The sequence below is a fragment of the Saccopteryx leptura genome, chromosome 1, assembly GCF_036850995.1.
Source record: "Saccopteryx leptura isolate mSacLep1 chromosome 1, mSacLep1_pri_phased_curated, whole genome shotgun sequence".
Classification (NCBI taxonomy): Eukaryota; Metazoa; Chordata; class Mammalia; order Chiroptera; family Emballonuridae; genus Saccopteryx; species Saccopteryx leptura.
Genome location: NC_089503.1, coordinates 144,113,490 through 144,131,318, shown reverse-complemented (window position 1 = coordinate 144,131,318; position 17,829 = coordinate 144,113,490). Strand labels below are relative to the sequence as shown.

The window sequence follows — 17,829 nt, the reverse complement described above, 5'->3', positions numbered from 1 at the left end:
CAACTGAGGTTACACAATGAAGAATTGATGCCTCTCATCTCCCTCCCTTCCTGTCTGCCTGTCCCTATTGGTCTCTCTCTCTGTCTTTCTGCCTCACTTTCTCTCTCTCTCTTTTGCTAAAATAAATAAATAAATAAATAAATAAATAAATACCAACCTAAGATAAAATAGAAGTCTGGAAATACTATACTATGCCCCAAAATTACTTTAAATAAAGCAAATTGTCAAAAAGTAAAAAATAAACTTTATTATATTTAAGGAGAATCTGTCCCTTTTTAATCACATACAGAAATAGTTAATTTGCCTTTAAAAAGTTTTTTAAGTTGTGCTCAATATTAAATTATTCTATTTAGGTTATAGATACATCATTAGTAAACTGCCTACATTTTTTTTTTTTGTATTTTTCTGAAGCTAGAAACGGCGAGAGACAGACAGACAGACAGACTCCCGCATGCGCCCCACCAGGATCCACCCGGCACGCCCACCAGGGGGCGATGCTCTGCCCCTCCCGGGCGGCGCTCTGTTGCGACCAGAGCCACTCTAGCGCCTGGGGCAGAGGCCAAGGAGCCATCCCCAGTGCCCGGGCCATCTTTGCTCCAATGGAGCCTCGGCTGCGGGAGGGGAAGAGAGAGACAGAGAGGAAGGAGAGGGGGAGGGGTGAAGCAGATGGGCGCGTCTCCTGTGTGCCCTGGCCAGGAATCGAACCCAGGACTTCTGCATGCCAGGCCGACGCTCTACCACTGAGCAAACCGGCCAGGGCAAACTGCCTAAATTTTTAAAGTTAGGGAGACTCTGTAATATATGAACTTTGTCAGAAACTGCATTTTTAATAATTCTCCAGATCATTTTTAAGCACACCAAAAATGTTGACAATCATTACCTAGAATAAAAGCATCAATCCAAGGAGGGACTTGATCTTGTGAGTGTCCTGTCTAGAACATTCAGATTTTTACACGGCAGGTGCCTGCGGTTCAAGTCTCAACTCAAATGTCACCTCCTCAGTGATGCCCTCCCAGTCACTTCTTTCATTCACTAAACTTGTTTTATTTTTAGAACAAATTTTCCCCCTAACTAAATTGTTAAATTTTTTTTCCTTTTTTTTTTGTTTTGTTTTAATAACAGCTTTACTGAGATATTCACATACCATAAAATTCATTCTTTTAAGATGTACAATTCAGTGGTTTTTTGTATATTCATAGAGTTGGTCAACCATCATCACTATATAACTTTGGAACATGTCCTCTCAGTGACATTTTAACAACATAATATTTGCAGATGAGGTGAACACAGGGAAACTAGCCAATACCCTATTGTAGCTTTCTAAATGCTCCTTAGGTAACTTTGTAAATGAAGATAAAGCATTTTATAATGCTAAAAAGCAACAGTTACAGATTGGCTGTCCAGTGTAAGATTAGGTCAACAATAACGCAAAGATTTTAAGTTTAGAGAATAGTGAAACCACTGATGGAAATAGTGAGATTAGAATAGTAGCCTATTTAGACGAGATCGGGCATGTTCAGGGTGATATGGCCATAGATGGTAGCTTATTTAGATATGACGGTGAAAGAGAAATAAGTTTAAGTTTTAGACACACTGATTTCTGTCAGCCATGACATAATCAACAGAAATTATTCTATCCACCTCAATTGAATACCAGCCACCAGCTTCACAAGCATTTAGGGTCTGCTTTGACCATCACTATTATTCCTAATCCCTGGTACAAAGTGATTATCAACCAATATCTGATTTATAAAAACCAATAGCCCATATTATAGCTGGGGCTTCATCTTGAAGTTCTTCGCTCATAACACTCAGGATATACAATCCTTTAAGTTACATTCAACAAACATAATTAAGAGCTCATAGCCTGAGGGGGAAAGATTAAAAAGGTAAATATACAACCATGTGAGCATCACCTGGGAACTTGTTAGAAATGCAGAATTCCAGGCCCCACCTCTGAACTCTGAATCAGAATCTGTATTTTAATAAGATGCCCAGGTGATTCATACCACATTTAAAGTTGAGAAAGTAACTAGATTTAAAGCTATTTACTCACCTTTAAAATGGAATTCTAATAAGGTGTACCTTTCAGAGTGGTCGGTTAAATGATATAACACACAAAGGCTTTAAGAACAGTGCTTGGAACACAGGAGGCACTGCCCATCATTCCCCTAACTAGCCTGGAAATTGTTTAAATCTCACTATCCTCCTCTCCTAACAAAGAAGGCACCTAATAACTAAATAAATGAAAATCTACAAAAAAACAAAAGTGTTTCTTTGAGGAGATATCTATTACTGTGGCTCCACCATTTAAAATGCCTATAAAGCCCTGGCCGGTTGGCTCAGCGGTAGAGCGTCGGCCTAGCGTGCGGAGGACCCGGGTTCGATTCCCGGCCAGGGCACACAGGAGAAGCGCCCATTTGCTTCTCCACCCCTCCGCTGCGCTTTCCTCCCTGTCTCTCTCTTCCCCTCCCGCAGCCGAGGCTCCATTGGAGCAAAGATGGCCCGGGCGCTGGGGATGGCTCTGTGGCCTCTGCCTCAGGCGCTGGAGTGGCTCTGGTCGCAACATGGCGACGCCCAGGAGGGGCAGAGCATCGCCCCCTGGTGGGCAGAGCGTCGCCCCTGGTGGGCGTGCCGGGTGGATCCCGGTCGGGCGCATGCGGGAGTCTGTCTGACTGTCTCTCCCTGTTTCCAGCTTCAGAAAAATGAAAAAAAAAAAAAAAAAAAAAAAAAAAGCCTATAAAAAAAAAACCAGGAAGAGAAAATAGGCCCTGGCCAGGTAGCTCAGTTGGTTAGAGTGTCATCCTCATAAGCCAAGGTTGTGGGTTCCATCTCCAGTCAGGGCACATAGAAGAATCAACCAATGAATGCATGGATGAGTGAAACAAGAAATCAATCTCTCTCTCCCCTTTCCTTTCTCTCTAAAAATCAATAAATAAAACTTTTAAAAAGAGAAAAAATGATGCCTGTCCTGTGGTGGCACAGTGGATAAAGCATCAACCTGGAAAGCTGAGGTCACCGGTTCAAAGCCCCGGGCTTGCGTGATCAAGGCACATGCAAGAAGTAAGCAAGAAGTTTCTCAAGTGAAGCAACTATTACTTGATACTTCTCGCTCCCCTACCCTTCTTCTCTCTGTAAAATAAGTAAATCTTTGAGCGAAAAAAAAAAGAGAGAGAAAAGAAAAAAAAGACAAAAAATAAAAATTAAAGAGAAATTAAAGATTTATATGTACGATGCAAAAGAAGCACTGCTACAGTCCAGAATGAGTAGTTTGAGAAATCTATCTCCGTCTAGAAAGAACTAGTTTCAATCAAACCAAGAATCGCCAGCAATGCCTTAATGGTAAGGGTTTTTCTTTTCCAGGGATCCCAGCAATACACCTGATGTGCGCGAGGGCCACGCACTAAAAAACAAGAAGGCTGCTTCCTCTCAGTCCCAGGTCATTTCCCAGGTGGGCAGTTTGCCCAGCCAGCCGCAGGGCCGGCCTGAGGATGGATACTCTGGTTCCCCTCCGGTTCAGTCACTTCACGTAGGATACAGGGGTAGGGAGCTCAGAGTTGCTCTTCCAGCCCCAAGGTGCAGAAACCGTTTTGGCTCCTCAACCCACCTCTCCCGCACAGTTCTTCTGACAAAGGCAATATGTCCGCTAGACTTGGAGGTCTCATCACCCCCCGGCCCGGCCGGGGACTAGTCCTGGGATCCGCGCGCCCCCGCCGCGCCCAGAAGCACTCCGAGCAGGGCGCGCTGGCCGAGCAAGGACCGCCCCGAGGCCTTTGGTCTCGGCTGAGAATCGGAGCGTGAGCAGATTCCCTCGAAGTACATCCTCCCTTGAAATTAAATCCCCCTCCCCCCAGCTTAAATCCACGCGGGCTCACCCCACTCCCACGAAGTGAATTCAAAACTCAAAATAGTCGCTAGCCGCACACCGTCACTGCAGGACTCAACCGGCCACCCTCTCTCCATGGGGTACCCAAAAGGGTGGGTTAGGGGCGGAAAGGATGAGGTCTCCCGGGACATAAGTCCCCCGGCCAGCAGGCGCCCCCCTGGTTCCAGCCCTGGGACTCAGGACCCCGAGGAACCGGGTGCTGCGCCGCGCCCCTCTCCTGAGGACCCCGCAAAACTGCAGTCTGGAGGGCAGAGCGCAGGATTCTCACTGTTCACGAACCTTCCGCCCTCGAAAGCGAAAAGTTGCCCGCGCCGCCAGGGCACACGTATAATTAAGCGTTTCTGCGGAATGAGCTGATCCGCGTCTCCAAGTGGCCCTGGCCCCGGGACGCAGCCTCGAAGTTAGCCTAGCGCTGCTCGCTCCGCGCACCCGCGCCTCTCCGGTTCCCGCGAGCCCCAGCCCAGGGGCGAAACTGCCACCGAAACCTGCCCCAAGCGCCCTTCCCCCGCACGTCCCCTACAGACCCAGGCGCCGCGGTCCTCCTGCGGGGACTCGGGGTACCGTGCGCCTCGGGCGCCCTGCCCAACTATCGCTTACTCACTACAGCCCTGCCAGGCCAGACCCACCAAGGAGGGCCAGAGCCAAGGAGCGCGCTCACCTGGCGGGCACACCTAACGCTGTGCCGACCGCCAGCACGCAGCCCGGGACCGGGAGAGAGACTTGGTCCTCCTCCGTCCCCCCACCACCCCCGCCGATCTGCCCCTGGGCATGCGCACCAACGTCGAGCCGGGCTGCGGGAGGTCTGCGGCCTCGCCCCGGCGAGCCCCACCTGCTGCGCTCCGCACCTGCTCCTCTACGCTCTGGCCAGCTCTTCCCGGAGTCTCGCCGTCTCCGCCTGAGGAAGAAGAAAGGAGTAGGTGGAAGCTGGTGAGGTGTGGTGCGGCCGCCTCCTCCCTCAGTGACCCATTCACCTGAAACTCGAATGGGAGGGGGAAGGAAGAGGTGGAGAAGGAGGCGGGAGGAACCGGACTACTCCGCACAGTCTTGCAGAGCGCGGAGTTAAAGGAGAAGCTGCTCGTTTTTGAAGGAGAGCCAGGAACCCGGCGCAGAGGCAATGCTCGAGCTACCGAGGGTCGGGGGTGGTCGTGGACCGCACTGGGGCGCGCTGGGAGTTTTGCAGGTTTCTAATAGAGCAGTAAAGTGAGGTCTACAGGGGACTGTTTTCCTCTTGAAGAGGGAGGGGCCAAGGGTACTCGCACCTTGGCAAGAAAAGCACTTCTTGGCCCTGCCGGGATTTCTCTGTTGGTTAGAGCGTCATCCCTATATGCGAAGTTTACTAGTTCGATCCCTGGAGAAGGCACAAACAAGAATCAACCAATGAGTGCATAAAAAGAAATGGAACAACAGATCTCTCTCTCTCTCTCTCTCTCTCTCTCTCTCCCCCCCCTCTCTCCCCCCCCCTCTCCCCTCTCCCTCTTCCCCACCTTCCCCCTCTCCTTTTCCTTCCTCCTCACCCCCTCCCTTCCACCCCCTCCCTCTCTAAAATCAATAAATAACAAAAAAGAAAAGCACGTCTTCACGCAGCACTTTCCTGCTCCAAAAATGTGGTTAAAGTTTTGTTGAAAAGAAGCATCCAGATGTAGAAGATTTTCTAAAAGTCATACGTAAACTTAGGAACTGTTTCCGAATCTCTGGATCCAGAAAAAAGATAATTACTCAGTGGTTAAATGTAGGTGAAATATCGTAGATACTGGTTTCAGTAAATTTGCCATCAAAATTAAGTACAGCCCACGGTATACATTACTATCACTTCAGGGTCCTCTGCCCCCTCCCTAAACTTAACTATGAAATGATGGGGAATCTCTCTTGGGGGAGGAGGGATTTAAACAATTTTAATATTATTTTTGGCTAAAAAAAAACAAACCCTAGTTTTGTGTGCTGTGTTTTCTTTTTTCATCTGGAGGATGTTTCTAATGGAGTGTGCATGTAGGAAAATCCATTGTCTACATTTCAGGATGTATATACTTTATATATGTATGTATGTTGTATTTCAATGTTTTTTTAACTAGTACTCCAGATGTGGCTATTTTAGTTCTTGCTATTTAACTATCTGCACGGAATGCTAGAATTTAGATTTCTTAAATCCTGCTTCACTTTGTGTTCCAACTTGGAATGTCAGTATTGCTAATAAATTTTTGTCCAGTCCCACCCACTTCGCTGCCTTTAATTAAGGGGTTCGAGATGTGACTCTCTCATGCACTAGATCTTAAGCCATAATTCAATACTTAAGGAAGTAAAAGCATTATATAAATATAAGGCATTTAAAATGATGACAACCCTAATGGGTAATTAATCTGATTGGTATTGTTTTCCTACAATTATTTTAATATGATTGAAGTTTTTGTGTGATGCAGTTTAAATTGGTGCTGTTAACACCGGGGAAGTCATGTTAATCCTCTTAATGTTCCCTGTCAGATTACTGAAATCTCCAAACATTCCATTGGGTTTATAATTAAACAAGGGAACATTTCCTAATACTCTCAGATTTATAAACACATGTCTATTATTTTATAGTGTACTTTGACATATTCTGAGGACAACTTAAAGGGTTTGTTTCTACTTTTTAAAAATTGAAATGTTTCTCATACCATAAAATTCACCCTTAATTTTAAAGTGTACATACAAGTTAGCAGTTTTTAGTATATTCACCGGATATTCAACTATCACTATTGTCTAAATCCTTAATGTTTCCATCACCCTAAAAAACAAACCCTGTGTCCATTATCAATCACTCCCAATTTCCCCTTGCCTCCAGATCCTGGTAACCACTAACCTACTTTCTGTCTGTATTCATTTACACATTCTGAACATTTTATGTGAATAAATCATACAATACATGTGTTTGACTTCTTTTGGACATAATGTTTTCAAGATTCATGTTTAGTACCTACCATTGCATTTTATGGCTGAATAATAGTCCATTGAATGGGTACACTGCATTTTGTTTAAACCTTCATTAGTTGATAGACATTTGGGTTATTTCCACTTACGGCTATTGTGAATAGTGCTACTATGAATATTCATGTACACATTTTTGTGTGGACATATGTTTTTAATTGTCTTGGGTATATTAGGTTTTTAAATTAAACTTTTATCATTTTAAGAGACTAATGCATATCATGTTTTTTATTTTTATTCCTACATCAAATCTAAACCCAAAGGCATGGTGTGTAAGAATGGAAGGTTAGCCTGACCAGGCGGTGGCGCAGTGGATAGAGCGTCGGACTGGGATGCGAAGGACCCAGGTTTGAGACCCCGAGGTTGCCAGCTTGAGCGTGGGCTCATCTGGTTTGAGCAAAAGCTCACTAGCTTGAGCCCAAAGTTGCTGACTTGAGCAAGGGGTTACTCGGTCTGCTGTAGCCCCATGGTCAGGGCACATATGAGAAAGCAATCAATGAACAACTAAAGTGCCACAACGAAAAACTGATGATTGATGCTTCTCATCTCTCTCCGTTCCTGTCTGTCTGTCCCTATTTATCCCTCTCTCTGACTCTCTCTCTCTCTGTCTCTGTAACAAAAATACCAAAAACAAACAAACAAAAAGGACAATATTTTGCCTGACCTGTGGTGGCGCAGTGGATAAAGCCTCGACCTGGAAATGCTGAGGTCACCGGTTCGAAACCCTGGGCTTGCCTGGTCAAGGCACATATGGGAGTTGATGCTTCCAGCTCCTCCCCCTTCTCTCTCTCTGTCTCTCTCTCCTCTCTCTCCCTCTCTGTCTTTCTCTCTCCCTCTCTCTCTCCTCTCTAAAAATGAATAAATTAAAAAAAAAAAAGAATGGAAGGTTAGTTACCATATTTTATTTGCTCTCCTTATTCATTAATTCACTAACAATTTCCAGAGTGACTTCCATGTGTGTAACAGTGAATAAAACCGAAGAAGTATACTTACCTAGCAGGGGAGATACCATGATCACGAAGCCCAGGGCAAGGTTTATCCATTGCACTCCAGATGTGCTGACCCCTGCGATTTCCCCAAATGTGGGAAACTCAACTGCATAATTTGTGGTAGTGGGGGACTGCGTCCGCGCTCTCCCCTGAAGAAAAAAACAACAACAAAAAAGTCCTGTCTTAACAGAGCTTTCCTGCTGAATTCATGCAGATGGAATATCAGAATTTATTAAGCCCTGGCCGGTTGGCTCAGTGGTAGAGCGTCGGCCTGGCGTGCAGGAGTCCCAGGTTCGATTCCCGGCCAGGGCACACAGGAGAAGCGCCCATTTGATTCTCCACCCCTCCCCCTCTCCTTCCTCTCTGTCTCTCTCTTCCCCTCCCGCAGCTGAGGCTCCATTGGAGCAAAGATAGCCGGGTGCTGGGGATGGCTCCTTGGCCTCTGCCCCAGGCGCTAGAGTGGCTCTGGTCACAACAGAGCGACGCTCGGAGGGGCAGAGCATCGCCCCCTGGTGGGCGTGCCGGGTGGATCCCGGTCGGGCGCATGCGGGAGTCTGACTGTCTCTCCCCGATTCCAGCTTCAGAAAAAAAAAAAAAAAAAAGAATTTATTAAGTTGAACAATATGAAATGAGAAATAGCTGATCATTTTTAACTAAAAAATGAAAATTTCATGTGGTTCAACTTAATACTAAGCTAAATTTCTGTTAGAATGTTATATGCCATTTTTATTCCATTCAGATTGATTTTCCAAATGTTGCTCACAAAATTGAAAAATCTAAAAATGTGTTATTTTAACTATTGCCTAATAGTGTGCATATTAGGTAGTAGTTGAAAATGTTTAGCCTGACCTGTGGTGGCACAGTGGACAAAGCATTGTCCTAGAATTCTGAGGTCACCTGTTCAAAACTCCGGACTGGCCTCATCAGTGCAAGTATGAGAAGTGAGTTGATGCTTCCTGCTCCTCCCCCCTTCTTCCTCTTTCTACTCTCTCTAAAATCAATAAACAAAATCTTTAAAAAAAATTGTTTGGAAAGAAAATCCAGCTTCACAACCTAAATACATCATCCTTTAACAGCAAAACAAAATTGGCTGGATGCTAAATGATGCCATGCTCAATGTAATCATGTTACATAATCATAAATGGTAGCAACTTTTTATTTCTTTTAAATCAAATCTTCCTTCTTGGTAACTCACAGAATTATGGAATATGATCCACTATTAAACATTTTTTGATGAAAATCCTTAAACTCAAGCATGGTGAAATAAAAAACGTTTCTTTTCTTCAGTTACTTATATAAAGGAGAAAGTTAAGAATTCAGAATATGGTGTCAGAAATTTGGGTTCAAATATTATGTTGCCACTTAATATTAGCTGAGTAGGATTAATCCTTAAAGGAAGTTAAAGTACATCAGCCTCAATTCTCTCCACTGTCACTCTGGGGTAGAGATAAGTAGTACTCTATTCATAAAATAGTTGAGAGGCACATGGGCCGCTTACCAAGATAAACCAGATGCTGGGCCACAGAACCAGTCTCCATAAATTTATGAAGTCATTGCTGATCCCATCTCCCTGAAACAGTCCCTGTCACAGTTATTCCTTAAATACTTGTTGGATGAGCAAATAAAACAAACCCTGATTCTCGAATCCAACATGCCTATGGAGTCTTATCCATCTCTCTGATAGTCCCCTGCCATTGTGAAAGCAGCACATTCCTTAAGAGCATTTCGCAGCTTACATCCCTAGTACTAGGTCTTAGAGGAGAAAAGAAAGAGGATTAGAATATTTCTACTCTGCCTCACCTGCTTAATGAATGAACCCAAGGATTGGTATTTATTCAAGGACAACTCAGTTTGTTGTTGCTGACAGTCTGGTGGGCAAGGCCTGTGGTTTCCCCATCCAGTTTCAAAGAGGGAGACTCCTCGTCTGCACAGGGCAGTTTTCTTGGACAGGTTTGTGGAGTTTATAGGGAAGTCACCAGGAAGGCAATTTCTGAGAGGATGACGATGTGTTGAATAAATCTCTATCTCTTCAGTTCCTGAATATTAAGCAATATCCTCAAAGAGGAATCAAGGTTAAACAGGGTCAGCCCCTGAACTGGAACTTCAAAGAGTGGAACAATAGTAATAGTAATCACCATCACTTACTCGGGGTAACTACGTGCTTTATCAGCTTTTCCTTTTTTTGTCTTTACAACAATCTTATGATGTAATATTATTTTCCCCATACCTGAAAAGCTAAAGCTCAGAAAGGTTTGAGCATTTACTCAAAATAATCTACTGCCTGACCTGTGGTGGCGCAGTGGATAAAGCATCGATCTGGAAAGCTGAGGTTGCAGGTTCAAAACCCTGGGCTTACCCTGTCAAGGCACGTATGGGAGTTGATGCTTCCTGCTCCTCTCCCTTCTCTCTCTCTCTTTCCTCTCTCAAATTAATAAATAAAATCTTTTAAAAAATAGAAAAATAAATAATAATAATCCACTAAGTTGTACTGTCTGGATTCAGATACAAGTCATCTAATTCCAGAATTAATGTTCTTAAAAGTTTTACTGCTTTTTATTTCTAAAAAAAAAAAAGTACCCAAATTTCTTTAAACTACCCATAAAAAAAATTTATGAGTGCAACCATAGAAGAAATAATTATTTAAAAATTAGAGTACAGGCCCTGGCTGGTTGGCTCAGTGGTAGAGCATCGGCCTGGCGTGCAGGAGTCCCAGGTTTGATTCCTGGCCAGGGCACACAGGAGAAGCGCCCATCTGCTTCTCCACCCCTCCCCCTCTCCTTCCTCTCTGTCTCTCTCTTCCCCTCCCGTAGCCAAGGCTCCATTGGAGCAAAGTTGGCCCGGGCACTGAGGATGGCTCTATGGCCTCTGCCTCAGGCGCTAGAATGGCTCTGGATGCAACAGAGCAGCACCCCAGATCGGCAGAGCATCGCCCCCTGGTGGGCTTGCCGGGTGGATCCCGGTCGGGCGCATGTGGGAGTCTGTCTGACTACCTCCTCATTTCCAACTTCGGAAAAATACAAAAAATACCAAAACAAACAAACAAAAAAAACAAAAAAAAACTAAGCAAGAAGAGTGGAGATGCTTTCAGGATGCTGGCAATATTCTTTCTCTTCACCTGAATGCAGGTTACATGGCTGTTAGCTTTACAATAATTTACTAAATTGTACACATTTTATGTACTTTTTGTATAAATTTTCTATTTTATAATAAAATTTTTATTGAGAAATAGTAGAATTTAGAGACTTTTTTAAAATTTTATTTACTGATTTTACAGAGAGGAGGGGAAAGAACAAGAAGTATCAAGTCATAGTTGCTTCACTCTAGTTGTTCATTACTTGCTTGTTGTATGTGCCTTGACCAGGCAAGCCCAGGGTTTTGAACCGGCGACCTCAGCATTCCAGGTCAATGGTTTATCCACTGTGCCACCACAGGTCAGACTAGAGACATTCTTAAAGGATGGTTGGACACCTATGTCTAGGTGTTCTGTTTTCAAATGCCAGCAGAAAGTAACTTCATAGAATAAGAATAGAGTAATGAATGAACCTAAGGATTGGTATTTGTTCAAGGACAACTTTGTTGAGAGTTGTCCTTGAACACTTGAAAAGGGAGAGGAAGAATTTTGATCTGGGAGAGAATATTGCCACAAGTATATGAATGATGCAGAGAAAGAGATGGGGCTGATTTTTTTCAATTGCATCAATCATAGTCATTTCTATTGTAATGGCAAATTGGCCTTGCAGGCTTTTTCAGGAACTGGCCTTCCTTAGCTTTTAAGTTCAAAAAAGGAAAAGAGAAAAAAGTAAACAGTAACTAAATACTGCACAATGTTCTCACACCTAATTTTAACTTCATGGGGCTCTTTAATTCCAGTTCCCTACACTTTAAAGTGTACTAATAATAATCTGGTAAATTATCACAAGCAATCCTAACCCTAGAAGAAGCACCTGAGCCGGTTTGGTATGAAACTGATAAACTTAAAGCAAATCACAAACGTCTCTTAACATTCTGTTAGTCATATGGTACAATTCTTTTATTCATTAGAGGTGCTTCCAATGGCAGCTTTTCTGAGTTTTAAAATATTGATCTTAGAGAGTAAGAAGGAGAGAGAGAGAGAAAGAGAGGGAGACGAAATATCAATTTGTTGTTCCACTTATTTATGCATTCATTGTTGATTCCTGTATGTGCCTGCCTAGGATTCAAACATGGAACCTTGGCATATCAGGATGATGCTCTAACCAACTGAGCTACCTAGCCAAGGCCCAGTTCTTCTGAGTTTATTTGGAGTTTCTTTAGGAAAAGGAGCCTACAAAGAGAAACTCAATATAGCTTCTGAAAATGTTACTGAGTTCTGGCTAAGAAAGAGCTCAGCGCCAAGACTCAAATACAAGCCAAAGTTTATTTAGAAAGTCACAGCCTGACCTGTGGTAATGCAGTTGATAAAGTATTGACCTGAAATGCTAAGGTCACCAGTTTGAAACCCTGGGCTTGCCTAGTCAAGGCACATATGGGAATTGATGTTTCCTGCTCCTTCCCCCCACCCCGCATTCTTTCTCCCCCCCTTCTCTCTAAAATGAATAAATAAAATCTTTTTTTTTTTTTCAAATCACAGAGGTAGAAGTGAGCTATGGAAGAAGTGAGCCAACTGGGCTGTGTGGGCTCAGGAAGCAAGTTACAGAGGCTAAAGAAGGGCCCTTGGAGCTTAAGAGAAGGAAAGCAAAGGGATGTGCCTTGAGGGAAGGAAGGGGGAAGAAAAGCTCAGGTGCACATAAAGGAGATATACACTGGGTCGGGCCTTCATCTTAAAGGTTTTTACTTAGAGATCTCAGGTGGATCCCAATAGAATATTCATCAGCTTTCCTGGTGTTTCCTTTCAGGGTCCTGGTCTCTACTAATTGGTCAGCACCAGGGCAGGGGTCATTAGTCATTGGGGCTAGTACTGATGTCAGCCATGGTGTTGCTCCACCTGGCTTTGCTGCCTCTCTGGGCCTGGAGCTGAAATACAACTGAGGTCTACATGTTATTTCTAGGGTTTAATGCTTAAGGAAGTAGTTGTGCAAGGGCTTGTATGGGAGTTCTAAGAGGCTATCCACAGACCCCCTTGTTCCTCCTGTGAGAGGCTCTACCAAATGACTGGCAACGTGTCAGGGAATGAAAGGTCAGGGGAGGGTCCCAATCACATGACCAGCAATATGAAAGGTCAAGGGGTCTACACCGCATGATGATTGATAAGCTAGGGGAGGAAAGGTCACCCAGGGGTGAGGTCCCACCATACAATTGTCTGTTACTAGTTGCTAGGCATCCCAAAGGCTTTCTGTCCCTGGCTTATGGTTCTACTCTGCTCACGTCTGTCTAATTGCCTACTATATGAAAATGTTGATGCTAACCCACGTAGAGTGTGGTCAAAGTGGCACATTTGGCCTGACCTGTGGTGGCACAGTGGATAAAGCGTTGACCTGGAAATGCTGAGGTCGCCGGTTCGAAACCCTGGGCTTGCCTGGTCAAGGCACATATAGGAGTTGATGCTTCCAGCTCCTCCCTCTTCTCTCTCTCTCTGTCTCTCTCTTCTCTCTGTCTCTCTCTCCTCTCTAAAAATGAATTAAAAAATTAAAAACAACAACAACAACAACAACAAAGTGGCACATTTGTGAATTGTATATGAAAAGGAATATGTATTCAATGAAAAAATGTTTACTCTGTACTTGATATGTACAGAGCCCTGATCTGTCTAAGCCCTGGAGATACAATGGAGTCAGACAGACAGGGTCTACATGGAGGATTATATTCTAGTTGGGAGAAGACATACAACAAAGATCATTAAACTGAAAATGAAGTAGATAATTTCAGATGGTAGTGAATGAGGTACGTGAAGAAACAACATAGGCTAAAGGAACAGAAGGCTGGGAGAGGTTGTAGGGGAAGAGCTGCCTCAGGTAAGTGGTCACTGACATTTGCTCTGAAGAGATGACATTTGAGCTGAGACTTTGATAATGAGAAGAATTCAGCCATGCAACGATCTGGGCCAAGAACACCCTAAGGCAGGGGTTCCCAAACTACAGGACCGCATGTGCCCCCTGAGGCCATTTATCCGGCCCCGCTGCACTTCCGGAAGGGGCATCTCTTTCATTGGTGGTCAGTGAGAGGAGCATAGTTCCCATTGAAATACTGGTCAGTTTGTTGATTTAAATTTATTTGTTCTTTATTTTCAATATTGTATTTGTTCCCGTTTTGTTTTTTTTACTTTAAAATAAGATATGTGCAGTGTGCATAGGGATTTGTTCATGGTTTTTTTTATAGTCCGGCCCTTCAACAGTCTGAGGGACAGTGAACTGGCCCCCTGTGTAAAAAGTTTGGGGACCCCTGCCCTAAGGCAACATCTAGGATCGTTTTGGAGATTCCAAGTACAAGAGACCACAAGAAGGAGAGAGTATAGAGCACAAAGTCTGAGGATGGTCAAATCTTGAATGCTGTACCAGCTGAGTGTGTGTTTTCTTCCACCTACAATGGAAAGGCTTTGGAGGGTTTTAGGCATTTCATAATGATGAGTTTATGTTTTTTGTTTGTTTTTTGACAGAGACAAAAAGAGGGTCAGAGAGAGGGACAGATAGGGACAGATAAGAAGGGAGAGAGATAAGAAGTATCAGTTCTTTGTTGTGGCATCTTAGTTGTTCATTGATTGCTTTCTCATATGTGCCTTGACTCAGGGTGGGGAGCTGCAGCAGATCGAGCGACCCCTTGCATAAGCCAGTGACCTTGGGCTCAAGCCAGCAAGCATGGGATCATGTCTATGATTCCACGCTCAAGCCAACAACCTCATGCTCAAGCTGGTGAGCCTCAAGCCGGATGGGCCCATGCTCAAGCTAGATGATCCCGTGTTCAAGCCAGCGACCTCGGGTTTCAAACCTGAGTCCTTCTGCGTCCCAGTCTGATACTCTATCCACTGCACCACCACCTGGTCAGGCACTGAGTTTATGTTTTGAATTTTGTGGTATTTTAAGTGTCAACTAAGAATTTTCCTGTGTTTTCAAATAAAATTTCTTTTTGTAACACTTGAGTATTTCTCTTTACAGTTTGTAGCTTCTGAATAGAAAGGATTAAACCTGAGAAAGAGAACCAGGGTGACCTGAAACCCAGTTGATACGATCTTTGAGAAATGTAAGTGATTCCTATTCATCTTCCTACAGAATCCTAATTAGAGAGATTGCCTGAAAGGTACAAGACATGGAGGGGCCAGAGGGGAAATGGTAAGAGAAGTTCTACCATAGCACAATACTATTTTATTTTTCATGCTTTCTTCCTCTTTTTTTTTTTTTTTTTTTTTTTTTTTTTTTTTTTTTTTTTTTTTTTTTTTTGTATTTTTCTGAAGCTGGAAACGGGGAGAGACAGTCAGACAGACTCCCGCATGCGCCCGACCCGGATCCACCCGGCACGCCCACCAGGGGCGACGCTCTGCCCACCAGGGGGCGATGCTCTGCCCCTCCGGGGCATCACTCTGCCCCAACCAGAGCCACTCTAGCGCCTGAGGCAGAGGCCAAGGAGCCATCCCCAGCGCCCGGGCCATCTTTGCTCCAATGGAGCCTTGGCTGCGGGAGGGGAAGAGAGAGACAGAGAGGAAGGAGGGGGTGGGGATGGAGAAGCAAATGGGCGCTTCTCCTATGTGCCCTGGCTGGGAATCGAACCCGGGACCCCCGCACGCCAGGCTGACACTCTACCGCTGAGCCAACTGGCCAGGGCGCTTTCTTCCTCTTTACTTTCTAGTTTTTCAATGAACAAGCATATATTGTATTTGACAGTTAGAAAAGAGGTATGTTTTTACTTTTTCCTAACTTACTATTTTGGAAAATTCAAACCTATAAAATAAGCTGATAAAATAGCACTATATGAACTATATATGCTTTGCCTAAATTCACCAGCTGTTGATGTCCACATTTGCTTGTTTTCTCACACCCACAATGTCTACAGTACATAGTATATTATTTTTGTTCAACCATTTAGACGCAAACGTTTATATAAATACTATTTTTGTTCAACCATTTAAAAGTAATTTGCAGATATGATGACACTTTACCCTTCCATGCTTCAGTGTGTATCTCCCAAGAAGCAACACATTCTCCTACATAACCACTGTCTTTAGTCTATGCTGCTATAACAGAATGCCCTAGGCTGTGCAGTTCATAAACAACAGATATTTATTTCTCATGGTTCTAGAGCAGTGTTTCCCAACCTTTTTTGTGCCATGCCCCACCTTAACCTTTCTAAAATTTTTACGTCCCCCCCCCCATGTAACATACATAATTTTTAACATTAAAAAATTGATTTGTTCACTTAATAAACATAAATGATAGGTTCTAGGAAGAAATCACTATGAAATTGTTAACAAAACACAGTAAGTAAAATTTCAAAACATATAATGAAAAACAGAAATTTAAATTCCAAATAATTTTAATACAGATTTTTCTATATTAATTTATTATTTTAATTTAGTGTGATCCTTGCGCTTGATGCTTGCTGCACAGAGATTTTATATTAGGTTCCAATTTGGTTAGCTTTAGTCTCAAGTCTCCACATTGTGTTATATCCAGTCGATTTCTTTTTTTTACCAGTAAATCATTTACAGCACTAAATCCACATTCAGCTAAAAATGAAGATGGAAACGGTAGCAATAGTTTTCTTGGACATTTGGTTGAATTTGGGTATTTGATTTCTGTTTCCTCACAAAGCCATGCCATCGCTCCTTTGATATTAAATAAAGCTTTAACTGACTCATCATTTTGCAATTCTGCGAGTTCTTCTTGATACTGCATATTTGATATATCAGACAAATCCACTAACATTGGCTGCATCATCCATGTTGGGAAATCAATTTGTTTTAAATCAGAAAATCTTTCTTTTAAATCAGCCGATAGAATATTCAAATGATTGACAATAACAAGTAAAGCTGTATCAGTTACTTCACATTTTTGGAGCCAATGAAACTGTTTAAAGTTTTTGTTGTTAATATGTTTCTGACATACCTCAATATTGGTAATGAAACCAAATATCTTTGCTTTTGCATCGACAAGAGTTTTATTTGTTCCTTGAAGTTGCTTATTTAATATATTTAGTTTTTCAAAGATATCGGCTAAATAACTCACAAATGCTTTACCATCTATTGTTAACAGATACTTCATTTCAGGTTTGTCGCTTAAAAAATCACTAAGAGTATCAAACAGTTCCATAAATCTTTTCAAACAGTTTCCTTTAGATAGCCATCTTACTTCAGTATGAAGTAAAAGTCTCACATGGTCTTCATTTTGTTCTTCACAAAATAGCTTGAAAAGACGCTCACATTTGGCACTAGCTTTAATAGCATTAACACACTTTATTACTGTATGTAATACTTCATTCAGAACAGGCGAGATGTTTTTAGCTACCAAGTTTTCCCTATGAATAACACAATGCACAAGAATCATTTCTGGATTCACATCTTTCATCAATTTTAAGCAGCCATTTTTCTTGCCCATCATATTGGGAGCACCATCTGCAGCACAAGATATTATATTTTTCATTGGTATATCATTGACATCTAAGTAGTTTTTTAGCTTATTATATATATCTTTGGAGGTAGTGGTGCTTTCTAATCTTTTACAGAACAACATTACTTCAGCAAAATGTCCTTTATCAATATATCTTACGTAAGTTATCAATACTGTCTCTCAAAGTTGATTCATCCATTTGCAAGGAGAATTTTCTTGTTTTCAGCTTTTCAATAAGTTGTTTTTCAATATCCTCATTCATTTCGTCTATTCTTCTGCTAACAGTACTGTTACTGAGTGGCATAGCTTTTACATCTTTGTCATCTTTTTCAAGAACCGTTTTAAGAAATGCTGATATTAAAATATGTGTTAAAATATATTCAATGTGACATAGAGTAAACATATACTAAAAATTCATATTTATTTAAATGTATATAACACATTTACTACACTACCACCGCAAATCAAAAGGTATCTATATTTT

General features: G+C 42.7%; 1 protein-coding gene, 1 long non-coding RNA gene and 1 other non-coding gene across 7 annotated transcripts in view; 2 read left to right on the top strand and 1 right to left on the bottom strand.

The window, feature by feature from the left end:
- Window positions 1–5,306, bottom strand: part of OCLN (occludin) — a 60,719-nt gene extending 55,413 nt beyond the window's left edge. The window contains exon 1 of one of the 5 annotated variants that reach the window (XM_066376778.1): window positions 4,732–5,306. The gene's annotated coding sequence lies outside the window, so the exon portion shown is untranslated. Of the gene's footprint in view, window positions 1–4,165; window positions 4,315–4,410; window positions 4,509–4,544; window positions 4,671–4,715 lie in introns of those variants that run through there. The other 4 variants (XM_066376758.1, XM_066376768.1, XM_066376797.1 and 1 more) reach the window with 4 other exon arrangements.
- The window catches only part of LOC136400362 (uncharacterized), a 43,354-nt gene continuing 30,206 nt past the window's right edge, over window positions 4,682–17,829 (top strand). Inside the window, exons 1-2 of the long non-coding RNA XR_010750287.1 lie at window positions 4,682–4,813; window positions 15,015–15,074. This is a non-coding gene — a long non-coding RNA (uncharacterized lncRNA). The remainder of the gene's footprint in view (window positions 4,814–15,014; window positions 15,075–17,829) is intronic.
- On the top strand, window positions 7,830–7,985 carry LOC136390020 (U1 spliceosomal RNA). Its single transcript, XR_010748549.1, has one exon. It is a non-coding gene; the product is annotated as a U1 spliceosomal RNA (small nuclear RNA).